General features: G+C 40.0%; 2 long non-coding RNA genes across 2 annotated transcripts in view; one reads left to right on the top strand and one right to left on the bottom strand.

The window, feature by feature from the left end:
• Positions 1-4,102, top strand: part of LOC123273828 — a 6,893-nt gene extending 2,791 nt beyond the window's left edge. Inside the window, exons 2-3 of the long non-coding RNA XR_006511380.1 lie at positions 704-705; positions 3,872-4,102. This is a non-coding gene — a long non-coding RNA (uncharacterized LOC123273828). The remainder of the gene's footprint in view (positions 1-703; positions 706-3,871) is intronic.
• LOC123273827 overlaps positions 1-11,268 on the bottom strand; it is a 14,522-nt gene extending 3,254 nt beyond the window's left edge. Inside the window, exons 1-2 of the long non-coding RNA XR_006511379.1 lie at positions 11,013-11,268; positions 10,613-10,872 (exon numbers count right to left, since the gene is read on the bottom strand). This is a non-coding gene — a long non-coding RNA (uncharacterized LOC123273827). The remainder of the gene's footprint in view (positions 1-10,612; positions 10,873-11,012) is intronic.
• Between the last annotated feature and the right edge of the window lie 2,110 nt (positions 11,269-13,378).

Genomic DNA, 13,378 nt, shown 5'->3' with positions numbered 1-13,378 from the left:
TAAAACTATTCAGCTCTTTAAATTGAAAGACCACGTCGACGGCCACTAGTCCGGTCAAAATCGGTTGATTCGTTCGTGAGTTATCGTTGTCGAAAGGAAACCAAGAAAAGTGTTTTTTTGGAATCACTGCCCGTGTCCGTCAATAGCTGGGTCAGGAAGTAGTCCGTTTCTCCGTGCTTCCGACAAAGCTAGGCGTTTATGTTCGGAATCCGGCATACCGTCCATCTGCATGTTTCCCCGGTTGTCCATCGGTCCTTCCACTCATGTAGCGTTTCCGTATTTGCCTTTGCTCTTGCCTCCTTAGAATTGTCACCATTTATTTTGGCGTCGTAGATTTTCAGCCTCTTGAATGCTAGTAAGTCGATTGGCGCGGCTCCTGCTATGACTAATGCGGCCGCTTCTGAGTCCGTGCGGTAGGCACAGGTGACTCTGAGTGCTCCTCGTCGTTTCACTGCCGCTTTCTTGCGCCAGTAGGTTTTCTGTTTAAGGATATCTGCCCATATCTCCGTTCCGTAGAGTAATATCGAGTGGACTACTTCTAGAAGCACCCTCCTTTTTCTGGTTCGTGGTCCCACCGTGTTGGTCATGATTCTCGACAGGTTTGATACTGTCTTGTTAGCTTTTGCGCAAGCTTTTTCGAGGTGTTTTCGGAAAGACAGCTTTTCGTCCATTACTACTCCCAGATAACGCAGTGCCATTGCAGATGTCAGTGTTGTCCCGCCCATGTCGATGATGAAAGGTTTTGGGAACCAATTTTGACGTGTTAAGATGACCATTTCGGTTTTTTGCTTGGCGAGTTTTACATAATGTTTCTCAAGCCAATTTTCAACGGTATCGATGGTTTTCCGAACCAGTAGATTTTTCTCCTCGGCACTGTCTACTACTATTGTAGCTACGACGTCGTCCGCGGCATACAGGCGTCGCACAAAGCAGCAATTTCTTTCATCGTAGTGAGTACTGTTTTTTCAGTCTCGCTGCGGGTCTTTGGGATCGAGTTGTTTTGTAGAGTAGACCAGCTTTGTGTGAGTGACTTTCGCAGTGCTTCTACATCAAGCTTCTTGACGATCCACTTCTGCTTAAAAAAGTCGCGTTGTGAAAACGGAGCAGATGCCAGTCCAACGTTGAATGTCACAAATTGATGATCACTGCCACTATATTTTTCGGATACAAAATACCGCCCCATTCAGCCGATTTAGCATTGAAGTCACCAGCTAAGATTACTTCGCCGTCGAACTTAGTGATCACATCTTCTATATTTACCAATTTCTGTCGGAACACACTAATCCCTTCGTTAGGTGAGAGATAGACGCTCATGAAGTAGGTTGTAGAGGTTTCAATCCAAACAAAACCTGCTCCACTTCCGCTGTTGTTGGCGGTAACGTTCTTTGTGTTCACAATCCAGATTGCTGCCGTACAAGTTTTGTCTGAAAACCATGCTCTATCTTAGAGGTTTAGATATTGTTCACAGATGGGTCATAATGTTAGTTAAAAGCACCGACAAAAACGCAAATGACCCTAAATCTTACCAGCCAATTTGCCTCCTTTCGGGTTTAGGTAAGGTGTTCGAGAAGCTCATAAAAGAGCGACTTACCACCACAGTCTTAGCGGAGGGGAACATTTCGAGCCGACAGTTTGGCTTCACAGCCAAAAAGTCGACGGAAGATGCAATTGTGGAGATGCGCCGATTGGTAGACTCTTCAGAGAAGAGACTGGTGGTCGGACTTCTCTTCGATATCTCTGGCGCTTTTGAAAACGTGTGGTGGCCGTTAGTACTCGAGGGCTTCAAGGCCAGAGGCAGCCCTAGCAACATTTACGCGGTAATTCGGAATTACTTTGAGGACAGATCGGTCGCGCTGTCATGGGGTTTTGGTAGCGAGTCGAAAACGCCAACGCGAGGGTGCCCGCAAGGATCAGTGCTAGGACCATTATTTTGGAACATCATGTTCGACGATCTCCTGAAGAGACTCGAACTGACAGAACACGGGAATAAATTTGTTGCGTTTGCTGACGATTTGCTCGTCTTAGTAGAAGGCTCTTCGAGAAAAGAAATAGAGCATAATAGTCAAATAGTAGTAGATAATATACTGGAATGGTGCTGTTCCGCAAAGCTCGAGCTGTCGAAGTCGAAGACTGAAGCCATCTTCCTCAAGAACGAATTTGTACATCGCGGTCCACGTAAGAACAAAAAGAGCCCGTACCCCTATGAAGCAAAAGGATGACAGAGAAAGCCCAAATACGATAACAAACCGCCAAAAATAATGATAGGAGACTCCAAAGTCAAATTCAAATCGAGCGTTAGATACCTAGGGGTACACTTCGACGAGGGCCTCAAAGTGAAAAATCACATTAAAACAAGGCGCGCGAAACTAAGTAGGGTATTCGGGCGCATGCGGCGTATTGCGCGGGCAGAATGGGGATTGCGATACCCAGCTATGTCCACCATATACAAGGGTTTCTTTATGCCTGTCGTCACATATGCGGCGGCAGCTTGGAGTGACCATTGCGATAGGGAGGACTGGAGACATCTTCGAGCACTTCAGCGTCAAGCGCTAATAACAACAACTACTGCCTACATGACAGTTTCGCTTGAGGGGATTTGCGTAGTCGCGGGGGCAGTGCCCATTCAGCTCGTAATAGACGAACGGTGCGCGCGATACAGCCTCCGTATCGGCAAACAGGCTACCCTTGGAAACGTCACCGTGCAGCCAGATGCGGAGGATCGCCTTGGCACCCTTAGAACTGAAACCATACGTCGGTGGCAAGAACAATGGGATACATCAGAGAACGGCCGCGAAACTAAAGTCTTCTTTCCAGACGTAGCAGAGCGTCTAACAAACAAATGGATCAGCCCTAACTTCTGGCTGACCCAAATCCTAACCGGCCACGGTTGTTTTAGAGAATACCAATACAAGTACGAACATACGGATAGTAGATTCTGCGACGAGTGTAGGGAGAATGGGTTAGGAGAAAGGGTCGACAAAGTGGAGCACTTAATGCTTGAATGCCATGAGTACGAGCCTCAACGTGAGGTGCTCAAGGACATATGGGGTGGGAACGCGGATTGGGCGAGCGTTGCGCGTGCGATTGCCACATCCCAAAGTAACTTCAAGCTTTTAAAAGGTTTCAGTAAAGTAGTAATGTGTTGCAAACTCCAAACCCAGCTAGCTAATGAAAACGCGACTAGGGACGAGACTCAACAGACATCCACCTAGGTAGAGTCGGAGCGCCTAGGCACAAGCGATATGCTCTACACAATTGTGAGGACAGTATAAAGCTTTGGATGACTGACGTAGAATAAGCTAGGGAAAATGACCACAAATAACACAAGTGCCCGGGCACCCTACACACGCAAACACTTACACGTAAAATCAGACGTTACACACAACACATCACACAAACAACATGGTCTTCAATCGACTCCGCCTCCCCGTGGTCCCCGCTGGATACTGCTCATATCCTGTGGGTACATCTCGATGTGCCTACGGGGAATGAGTTGCCAGAGGAGTCGATGAGAGTTGCACACACTTACAACTATACGCAACTCTTGCAGCTGTTCAATGAATGTGTATAAACATGTGTATAAAATGTATAAATAAACACAAGAGAACGGCGGTTTTTCCTTGTCCGCGAACTGGGCTGTGTTCTCGCTATGGTGGGAGTAGGACAAATATACGTGCATGTATAGCTCTTTTGAGTCCAGGAAACGGCCTCTTTGGAGGTAGGCGAAAGCCTCGCCATATATATATGTTCACAGATGGTTCTGAGCAAAGCCTCGTGAAGTTGTCAAATTATTTGGCAACGCAGGTAAGCTCAAGGATTCGGGGACTAGATTAGACAGACGTACGAACGAGACTCTTGTAGGGGGGATAAGTGTTATGGCTCAAACAGGTCTTACGGCTGTACCTCCCCGCATGGGCCCCGCTGGTAACTGGTCGGGTTGTCATTATATTACCGATCAGGCTAACGCAGTCGTTGAATGGGTTGATACAGTTAACTGAGTACGAGGACAGATTGACATTAAATTCAACTCAATTCACATCTGTCCTATGATAGCGTAAATGCTTGAGGGCAGGGTTTTTCCTTGCCAGCAAACTTGGCTGTGTATTTCCCATGTGAGGGTAGGACAGATATACGTGCGTGTATAGCTCTTTTGAGCCCAGGAAACGGCCTCTTCGGAGGTAGGCGAAAGCCTCGCCATATATTCTTCTTCTTCACAGATGAAGCAAACGTCGATCTTCTCTTCAAAGACTCGCTGGTGAAGTAAGTTCTGCGCCAACGCACATCTATTCAGGTTTCCTTGAAGGATGCGCGTCATTTCTGCCCTCTCATAGCTTCGGCAAGTGCGGTGCTGAATGTCTTACAAGCCCCGGAGCCTGGAATATGACATAAGCCATCTGAAGCTTCTTTGTCCGGTGTATAGAGGCAGCACTTTAGCTGTTCAACACAGTCTGCAGCTTTGTGGCTTTCTCCCCCGCATTTTAAATAGCACTTGCTACGGTCAGGCCCCTAACAGGAGTTTGTCACGTGCCCGTTTCCGAGGCATTTGATACAGCGTATTACTTTAACAACTGGGCAAACACGGCAGTTAACCCATCCGATCATTATACGGGCCTTGTCAAGGATCTTCATCGCGCTAGCCTCGTCTATCACGCAGACAGCTGCCCGATTGCTTCGTGATGTAAGTTTTGTCGGATTCGAACGTTTTATCTCCAGGCTGTCAGTAAAGTCACGTTTGAGTGCTTCGCGAACGTCGCTCTCGATAAAGATTCCATCCAAGGCAAGGATCTCGATCGTTGTTTTTGGTGTGAACGTTCTGACTGTACCGATGTTAGCGGTTGCTGTTTTTATCACAGCCGTAAAAGCAGCAGTGTCTTCAGTCTTGCGAACCATTTCTAGAAGAACGCCCCCGCGCTTCGTTTATTTGATAGACTTTATGTCTACTTGTACAGCCTTTGTTCTTGTCTTTTTCCTCCTTGGTTTCTTTGAACCACCCTTACTTGGCTGGTTTTGGACTTCAGCAGATCGTGCCGCTGGCTCCTGTTCTATTTCCTTCTTTTTTTTTTGCCAAGTCACTAAGGTCCAGGTATCATCTGGGCTGAATTTTTCTGTGCTGGCTTGTCAATTTTTGAGGAAGAGCTGGGCGTGGACAGTAGCCTTTTCTTGTTGTTGCCCTTTCCTTGCTGTGGTAGTTCCTTAGGAGTGACCAGAGGTGGCTGTGGTTTTTTGGTCAGACTCGGAGTTGCTCGAGTCGTTGACGCCGACGTCGTTGGTGATTTCTTGGCCAGCCTATATGCTGTACCAATAGACGTAACCAATTTTCTGATCTCATGATGAAGATTCTTCTTGTCTTTTATGAAGTCGGCTAACTTTTCAATCTTGCTACCAAGCCTCTCCATTGGCGACTGTTGGTCGGTGGCGGTCGGTGCAGAGTTAATCCTTCCTCCGTAGGTTTGAACAGTGACGGGAGCAAAAGGTCCTCCACTTTTTGGAGGAACTTTTATTGGCTGTCCATCTTCTTCCATCTGTGCCGTTGTCGTGCTCCCTGTAGCATTTCCAGACAGCAGAGCCATAGGGTCCACCCCGTTGTCGTAACGGTCGCTTGATAACGACGAGTTCAGGCCCGTTTGCACGCCTTCGCTCGCCGGCACTGAGGTATCCATCCTCTATACTGTAAACGATGTTTGGGATTGTTTTGACATTCCATATCGTTGTTTGCTAGGTTTGGTCCACCCCGAGTATTTTATTTCCTCAGTACCTGACATTACTGCCGGGATTTCCTCTATACGCGATTTGGGGATGCGCGCGATGCGGGACCCAGCTGCCCGACATGGTGTGTGTGTGTGTGTGTGTGTGTGTGTGTGTGTGTGTGTATGTGTGTATGTGTGTGTGTGTGTGTGTGTGTGTGTGTGTGTGTGTGTGTGTGTGTGTGTGTGTGTGTGTGTGTGTGTGTGTGTGTGTGTGTGTGTCTAAGTATGTAAACCTCCTATGACTTTTTAAAGGTTTGACCGATTTCATGGCGGTTGGTGCCATTCGAAAGGACTTGGCCAAACTTAGATTTTACATACAAATTGGACCGATTCGGATCAATCAATTTCGAGAAATCTCAGAAAAACTATGAAAAAAATTTTTTTTTAAGTGGTATTTTTTTAATTACTTTTAAACGGCTCTATCGATCAACTCCAAAAACTTATCAGCTCTTAACCTTCAATAACTACGTCGATCATCGCTAATCCGGTCAAAATCGGTTGATTCGTTCGAGAGATATCGTGAAGGAAAGAACTCCGAAAAAAGTGTTTTTTCGGAATTACTCCGAAATTCCTATTTTGATCAATCAAAACTTGAAAATTCTTTATGAGACTTAAAAAACTGCGTCGAATGCCGTCAACCGCGTGAAAATCGGTTTATTCATTCAAAAGTTATTGCGGTTTAAAAATTCAAAAAATAGTGTCTTATCAAATCTCTATCAGACTTTTGAGCTCAAAGAGTTCAAAAGCCTAGAAATGCTATCTTTTTGAGCTTGGAGAGCTCAAAACAATACATACACTGTATTTTTGAGCTAAAAGAGTTCAAAAACGGCATAAGTGCAGTTTTATTTTTTTAACTTCCCGCTAAGAAAATTGAAAATTTTCAAAAATCGTGAATTTATTGTTTTCACCCTGTTTTTCGAAAATCGAGTTTTCATCAGATCTCGACGTTTTGAGGTCCTAGGAAGCTTTTCTGACTATTTCTGCGGTGATGTCACCGTGTCTATATGTATGTATGTGTGTGTGTGTATGTAAATCTCTCATAACTTTTGAACGGATCATCCGATTCGATCGAAATAAGCGGCGTTCTGAAGAGTTCCTTTGTTCCTAGAATTCTGAGCTCAAAAGCACAGAACAGCGATTTATTTGAGCTCGGAGAACTCAAAATTACACAAAAATTATATTTTCAGCTCAAAGAGCTTAAAAAATAAGTGAATTGTTGAGCGCTTAGGTATGGAGGTAGCGGGAAGTTGCAGGGATGGCCTTTAGGGTCAACCGTTTTTCCAATTTTTTTTTTTTTTCATTTATTTAATTTAATCGGCCCTAGAACAAGTGTTCCCTAAGCACCGTAAAGTATAAAAAATTACATTTATAGAGAATTACAACTATAGAAATTACATTTACACATAAGTATAAAACATATTACTTATTGTCTATAAAGTTAACAATATGCCAAAGTAGTTCAATATGATAGGATAGTTAAGTATGTTAAAAATAAAAGATAAAGTTTTTGCTGTAGGCTACCTGACATATCTATGTAAGTAACACAACAGTAATCAAATACAGGCAATATTAACGCATTTACTAGTCTTTTTCTCATCACTGTGTTTAGTAGTCAATTGTCCATTTCAGGCCGCGTCAGGTAGCCCATAGCTTGTTGTTTAATAACATCCACTTGATCATGCCAAGAATCTATTATAATTCCGAGACATTTCTAAAATATTTATGAAACTCGTCCACTTGAAGCGCCAAAGATTAAGCATTGTTGAGCATCGAGTTGACAAATTTTAGGTTTGTTAAACACTTTTCGTAAGCCTGCTGTCGCCGATTGTTGCAAAAATTTGATATTTAGTCGTTATGCAGATAAACCTTGAATTCTATCGAGGTCCATCGATGGATAAACTTTAATCAGATCTGAACCATCTGTTATTCGCAAACAAACACAGGAATTGGTTATCCAAATATTGTTCTTATTAATATTTGGAAACTTCTTTATCACTCCTTGCCTTAGTTTGAACAAAGAGGAGGGGTATCTTCTGTTGACGTAGAGTGGTACCTTTTCTATATTCGGGAATTATATATTCACTGTTAAGTCTTTAACCCTTTTTTTCGTGGCGATAAAGTTACCAACAAGCTGTGGAGACTTACACTTAACCACGATACTGCGAACTCTAGATTGTCCTTTCTTGCCAATTTTTTCTGCATAATGAAGTGAGTCATGTGTTAAGTTGGGAACATCAATCATTGAGCCGAGTCGAATTACTGTTTGAATTAGATCTTCTGAAGGTATCTCAGGTATACCTGAATTAACAAGCTGATCATTAAGCATTCTTGATTCTAATTCGAGTTGACGCGCTTCAATATAAACATCAGTAGACTCTTTCCTTAAGGCACATAAACGTTCAGTAACCTGTTCAATAATTGTTTCCTGTTGATCCACATCGCCGTTTGAACAAGATCTCGCTTCCAATTGTAGCACATGCCTGTCAAGCGTAATCTGGTCTTCCTGCAGCTTATCCATGCATGCAGTAAGAGTGGTTAATTTATCGTTAACAATTTTCAACAACCCCAGCCGTGTATTTATTGAAGTCAACACAGCATTTATATTTTTCGACTCTGGACAGACTAGACACTTCATTGAAACACTAGCAATTGCTTCATCCTTTTTTTGTAGAGCAAGTCGAATTAGTAAACATGTCAAATGAAAGTTATGTTTACATTCTGCTCCGGTGCAAACATGTTCTATTTTATCACTGAATTGCCGACAGCAAATGCCACAGTAATCATAGACTTGCGACATTGTCACTTGAAACGGGGATCCACCGCTCTCTTGGTCGCCTCTTAATTTATTTAAGGCGCCACTGGATTTTTCCCACAGTATCCAGAAACTGGCCCAGAACATGGAGTGAACACTCAGGGTCGGAGAGATTGTCAGGAAGGATACAGAAATTATAAGCAGAAATTCATTTTTACAATTCATTTTATTTATCCAACCCTTAATACAAAATCAAAACCCCTTACAAAATATCAAATTAACTTAATCCCGACGATATCCTCTTATGGAGCGTCCTATCGCGGTTACTATCATAGTATCTATTCCCGAACAGTACCCTCATATGGAGCGTCTATACCGCGGTTTCTAGCTTACTACCGTTGTACCCCAAATCCGGCGTCTATACAACGGCTTCTAAGTATGCCCAGGAAGCAGAGGAGGATACCATGAATCCCTAGGCTACACTGCAATATTATTTATCCACACACACCCACAATATTTATTTAAAATACTTATGCCTATTGCACCCCCACCTGGGCGTCTATGCAAAGGACTCTAAGTGCGCCCAAGAAGCAGAGGAGGATACCATGAATCCCTAGGCAACACTACAATACTTAACACTAACCCACCCCCATTATTATTTCCAAACCCACTAATTATTACTCCGGATTCTACAAATTTATTTTCCAAAATCAAACGAAATCCGACTCGATGCCTGGATCCATTTATCCCTTCAACAAAATACAAAACCCGAGTTCCTAATTTATTTCTACAATTCCTAATCTTAATTTCTAAATTAAAATCACTAACTAATTTAATGTCGTGGTCTTAATAATACAACAATTAAATATTTAATACCAAGAGGTCTTCGTATCTTGTATTAATAGATTAAAATCCATTGACAGAGGTCTTAATAATCTGCCAACAACGTGTTGGGTACTTCCGAGATTTTACCAAACTTAATTCTACTGAATTTACTTAATTTAATTTATAAGCTGTTGTGTTAAATTACTCGGCTTTGTCTAATTTATTTTACTAGAATTTATTAATTATTTTTCCAAGTTATTTTAATTCATTTTACCAGAATCTATTAGTTTATTTTATTTTAATCCGAACTTATGGAATTATTTATTTTGTCCAGATTATTTTATTTAATTCATTTTATTTATTTAAGATCTTAGCTTTCAATGACTAAAATTTTATCAATTAATTTCATGTAATTTATTTTTACTAAACTGTTTGGCTTGTCCTTCAATAATCGAGTTTTATTTTCTCTACGTTATTTTATTTTACGTTCTATTGTGTTGCATGAAAAACTTAGCATTTATTTTATTTTATTTGAGGATTATATTCTGCCTAGCAACACAGTACGATTTTAGTCTCAACTTTGAATGTCCTCTAATCAGCGCTTCGCGCGGGACAAGATGGCGGACGCTCTCGCTCGGTCTTGCGTCTCTGTCGCAAGTTTTTGGTGTAATTTTTTCTCTGACGAATTTTTACAAGTTTTATTTTCTACTTTTAATTAATAAATTTACATGAACAATTTTCTTGCAATTTTGACTGATTCTAAATTTATTGCAAATAATTTTATTTTAAACAATTAAATTTTATTATAAATTATTTTTCCGAATCTAATAAATTTTACTTCAATTGATTTTACTAAAACTCCTCTAAAATATTTTATTGATTTTACTTTAAGTAATTAATTAAATAAATCCGACCAACTCGATTATCAACGACATTTTGTTCTACATGGCACCGAAGTCATGAAATGACCAACCGAAATTATTCCTGGTAAAGTCAGTCCAAACTCTGCCTACGTAGTTAATTAACAATCCGAAATAATTCCTGGTTTTGTTAATTAAATATTTAGTAATTATCCCTAACTTGTTCTTAACTTCATTTTTTATTTTATTCTGGACTTTTCTTAATTTCATTCTGAATTTTATTTTTAATAAATTCTTACTAACCTCCTAAAGAATATTCTAAACAATATTTTAAATAATTCTTTAAATAATATCCCAAATAATATTCCAAGTAAATTCTAATAAATCAATTTCAATATAATAATTAAGTAAATTCTACGATATAATACTTAAACTAATGATTGTGACCGAACGCGAAATGGCGGTGACCTTCAGCCGACTTCAATGCCTGGCTGATGCCGCACCACCGAGAGATTATTGGGACATTTTATTTGTACCTGGAGTTTTTCTTTTACGACGCTAACGAACTCCCTCGAAGAGCTACAGCTCCTTGTCGTCGTCACTGGTACAAATCCCTCCTCGGTGGAAAATTCTGCTCGGCAGCGAGACCTCGGTCACCGTCACTCGTTTCTCCGAATATTTTATGAATCTGAAACCGCAATCAAGCATTAGAAATTGTTAAAATTTAAGATCAATTTACGCGAGCCGACTGAAGGCCTGGCAAGCAATAAATTAATAGATTTGATCGCTTCGTTCCACTTGTACGAAAGGCGACAAATAAATAATTACCTGCTCGATGATGTTTTTACTAAATATGCGTGTCCGTACGGTTTGGCGACTCGGTCACAATGACTCTTCTCAGCTTTGTCGGTGCTTTTCTTTCTTCGCTCCGTCTTCCCCACTCACTCTCCGCGCCGGCGCTTCCCTCTTGGGGACTTACTCACTAACTTACAGCTAGAGGCGCGAGTACTTCGGAGCACAGCGCTCTGGGGAATCAGTCGATAATTAACTCACGCGGATCGGAAACCTTCTCTGGGTAAAGAAGGCCCCTTGTACTCCGTTACACACTAGAGGGAAGCTGTGATTCTTATTTTGCAAGAAGATGAGATGGTTAAGTGTTTGGATTATCTAAACACAAAATTATCTGGAAACCTAACCTTCTTGCAATTAAACAAATTTAAATTGATTAATTCCGTAACAATTTTAGTTATTTGCAACAAATTTATTGAAATTATTAAATATCACCGGTTGCACTATCTCACTACCAACTTTACAATTTTAAATTTATACTTTAGCTTTTGTTATAACTAAGTAAACGAGGAGCAACAGCAAATGCGTGCACCCACTACCAGGACAGATACTAGACTTTTATTTATATACTTGAAGTCTTAAGCGTCCAGGTATGGAATTAGCGGAAGGTTGCAGGGATGGCCTTCAGGGTCAACCGTTTTCCTAATTTTTTTAATCTATATTTCTTTTTAATTACATTTTTTTTTTAAATTTGAATTTCTTTAACATAATAACAACATTATGAAACTTGATGAAAAATACTAATAGTCTCGTCAATGACAATTATGGAACGGTTTGAATTATTTCTATTCAATGTTTTATAAGTAGCAGCACTAATGTTAGAAAATTATTTTTCAAGTTATAGCGCAATATTCAAATGACTGAAATTCATTTTTTTGACGCAAAATATTAAGAAATTATACATTCACTCGTTTAGCAGTTTAAAAATTTAGAGTTCATGCCACATAAATTGAACACGGTATTTTGTCGAAAATATTTTTACAATGTATAAAAGTACCTAAATTCATGGAAAAAATACAAGTGAAAAACATATGCGCCGAAAAAAATGAATTTCTTGCACCAAGAAAATTTTGACGGAGGCCGAAGTTACATTGAAGCAAAAAGAATTTTTTTAGTCTCAAGAAATTTTGACTTCATTTACGAAATTTTCAGTCATCTTTAATATATTCTTGGTTCAAAGAAATTTTACTTTTGAGTCAAGATATTTTTTCTGCAGCGTATGGAAACATACAAGCTAGATATAAAAATTTTATAGCCCACATGTATTTAATTTCTATGTATTTTTCTTAAAAACGCAAATGAAAAATTTTTTGTGCGTTTGCTAATATGTTAGATATATTCATGATGGAAAATTTTTCCATTGAATGTGATTCAACATTGCTAGATAAAATGGATGATTATCGTGTATCAGATGAGAAACTTCGTGTTTTAACTGGGTTAAAATGGGATAGTGTGATTGAGTTGCGGAATTGGTTAGTGTCAATGAGAAATACTGACGATCGAAGTGTAACTCAAGCACTAATAGTGTTTTTAATCAAGCTTCGCTCAGGTAATTCAAATAAGTTAATATCCGCAATTTTGGAGATTGATGAAGAGCAGTTAGTGTTAAAGTATTGTGAGCAAGTCATCCAACCTTTTGAAAAAGACGTTTTACCTTCGCGCTTTGGCTTAAATGCAGTATCCTGAAATGATCTTATTCAAAATCATACATCTGCAGTTGTTAAAAAACTTCATGACGATTTGAATGACAAACTCATTTTGATTTGTGATGGGACCGATGCTCGTCATGAGAAAAGTTCTAATAATGAGTATCAGAGAAAGTCGTATTCTGGTCAAAAGAAAGTACCACTGTGTAAGCCATTTACAATTTGCATAACTGATGGATACATAGTTGATATGCTGGGACCGTATTATGCTTACCAAAATGATGCTACTATAATGCGGGACATTATAGATAATCCTGATGGTATATGTCAATTATTAGAACCTGGCGATGCATTTGTGGTTGATCGTGGATACTTAGAAAGTAAAAATTATAAAGTAATAATGCCAGCACTTAAGGGAAAACAAAATCAATTAACAACAGCTGAGTCAAATGCTTCAAGATATGTAACTAAAATTCGATGGTCTGTAGAGGCAACTCATGGGATGTTAAAAAAAAAATATCATCTACTCGATCAAAGAATTGACAACAAAATGCTTCCAAGAATTGGAAGTTTTTTTAAAATTGCCTTATTTTTACATAATATGTATAGTAAGCGTCTTACTTCCGACTCAGAGATTTTGGATGAAGTCGAAACAATGAAATCACAAAATAGTGTAGAAAATACGTTAGCTAATGAAGT

This window comes from Cotesia glomerata, unplaced genomic scaffold (genome assembly GCF_020080835.1).
Source record: "Cotesia glomerata isolate CgM1 unplaced genomic scaffold, MPM_Cglom_v2.3 scaffold_14, whole genome shotgun sequence".
Taxonomy (NCBI): domain Eukaryota; kingdom Metazoa; phylum Arthropoda; class Insecta; order Hymenoptera; family Braconidae; genus Cotesia; species Cotesia glomerata.
The sequence above is the reverse complement of the archived record's forward strand: the minus strand, read 5'-3'. Positions and strand labels throughout refer to the sequence as shown.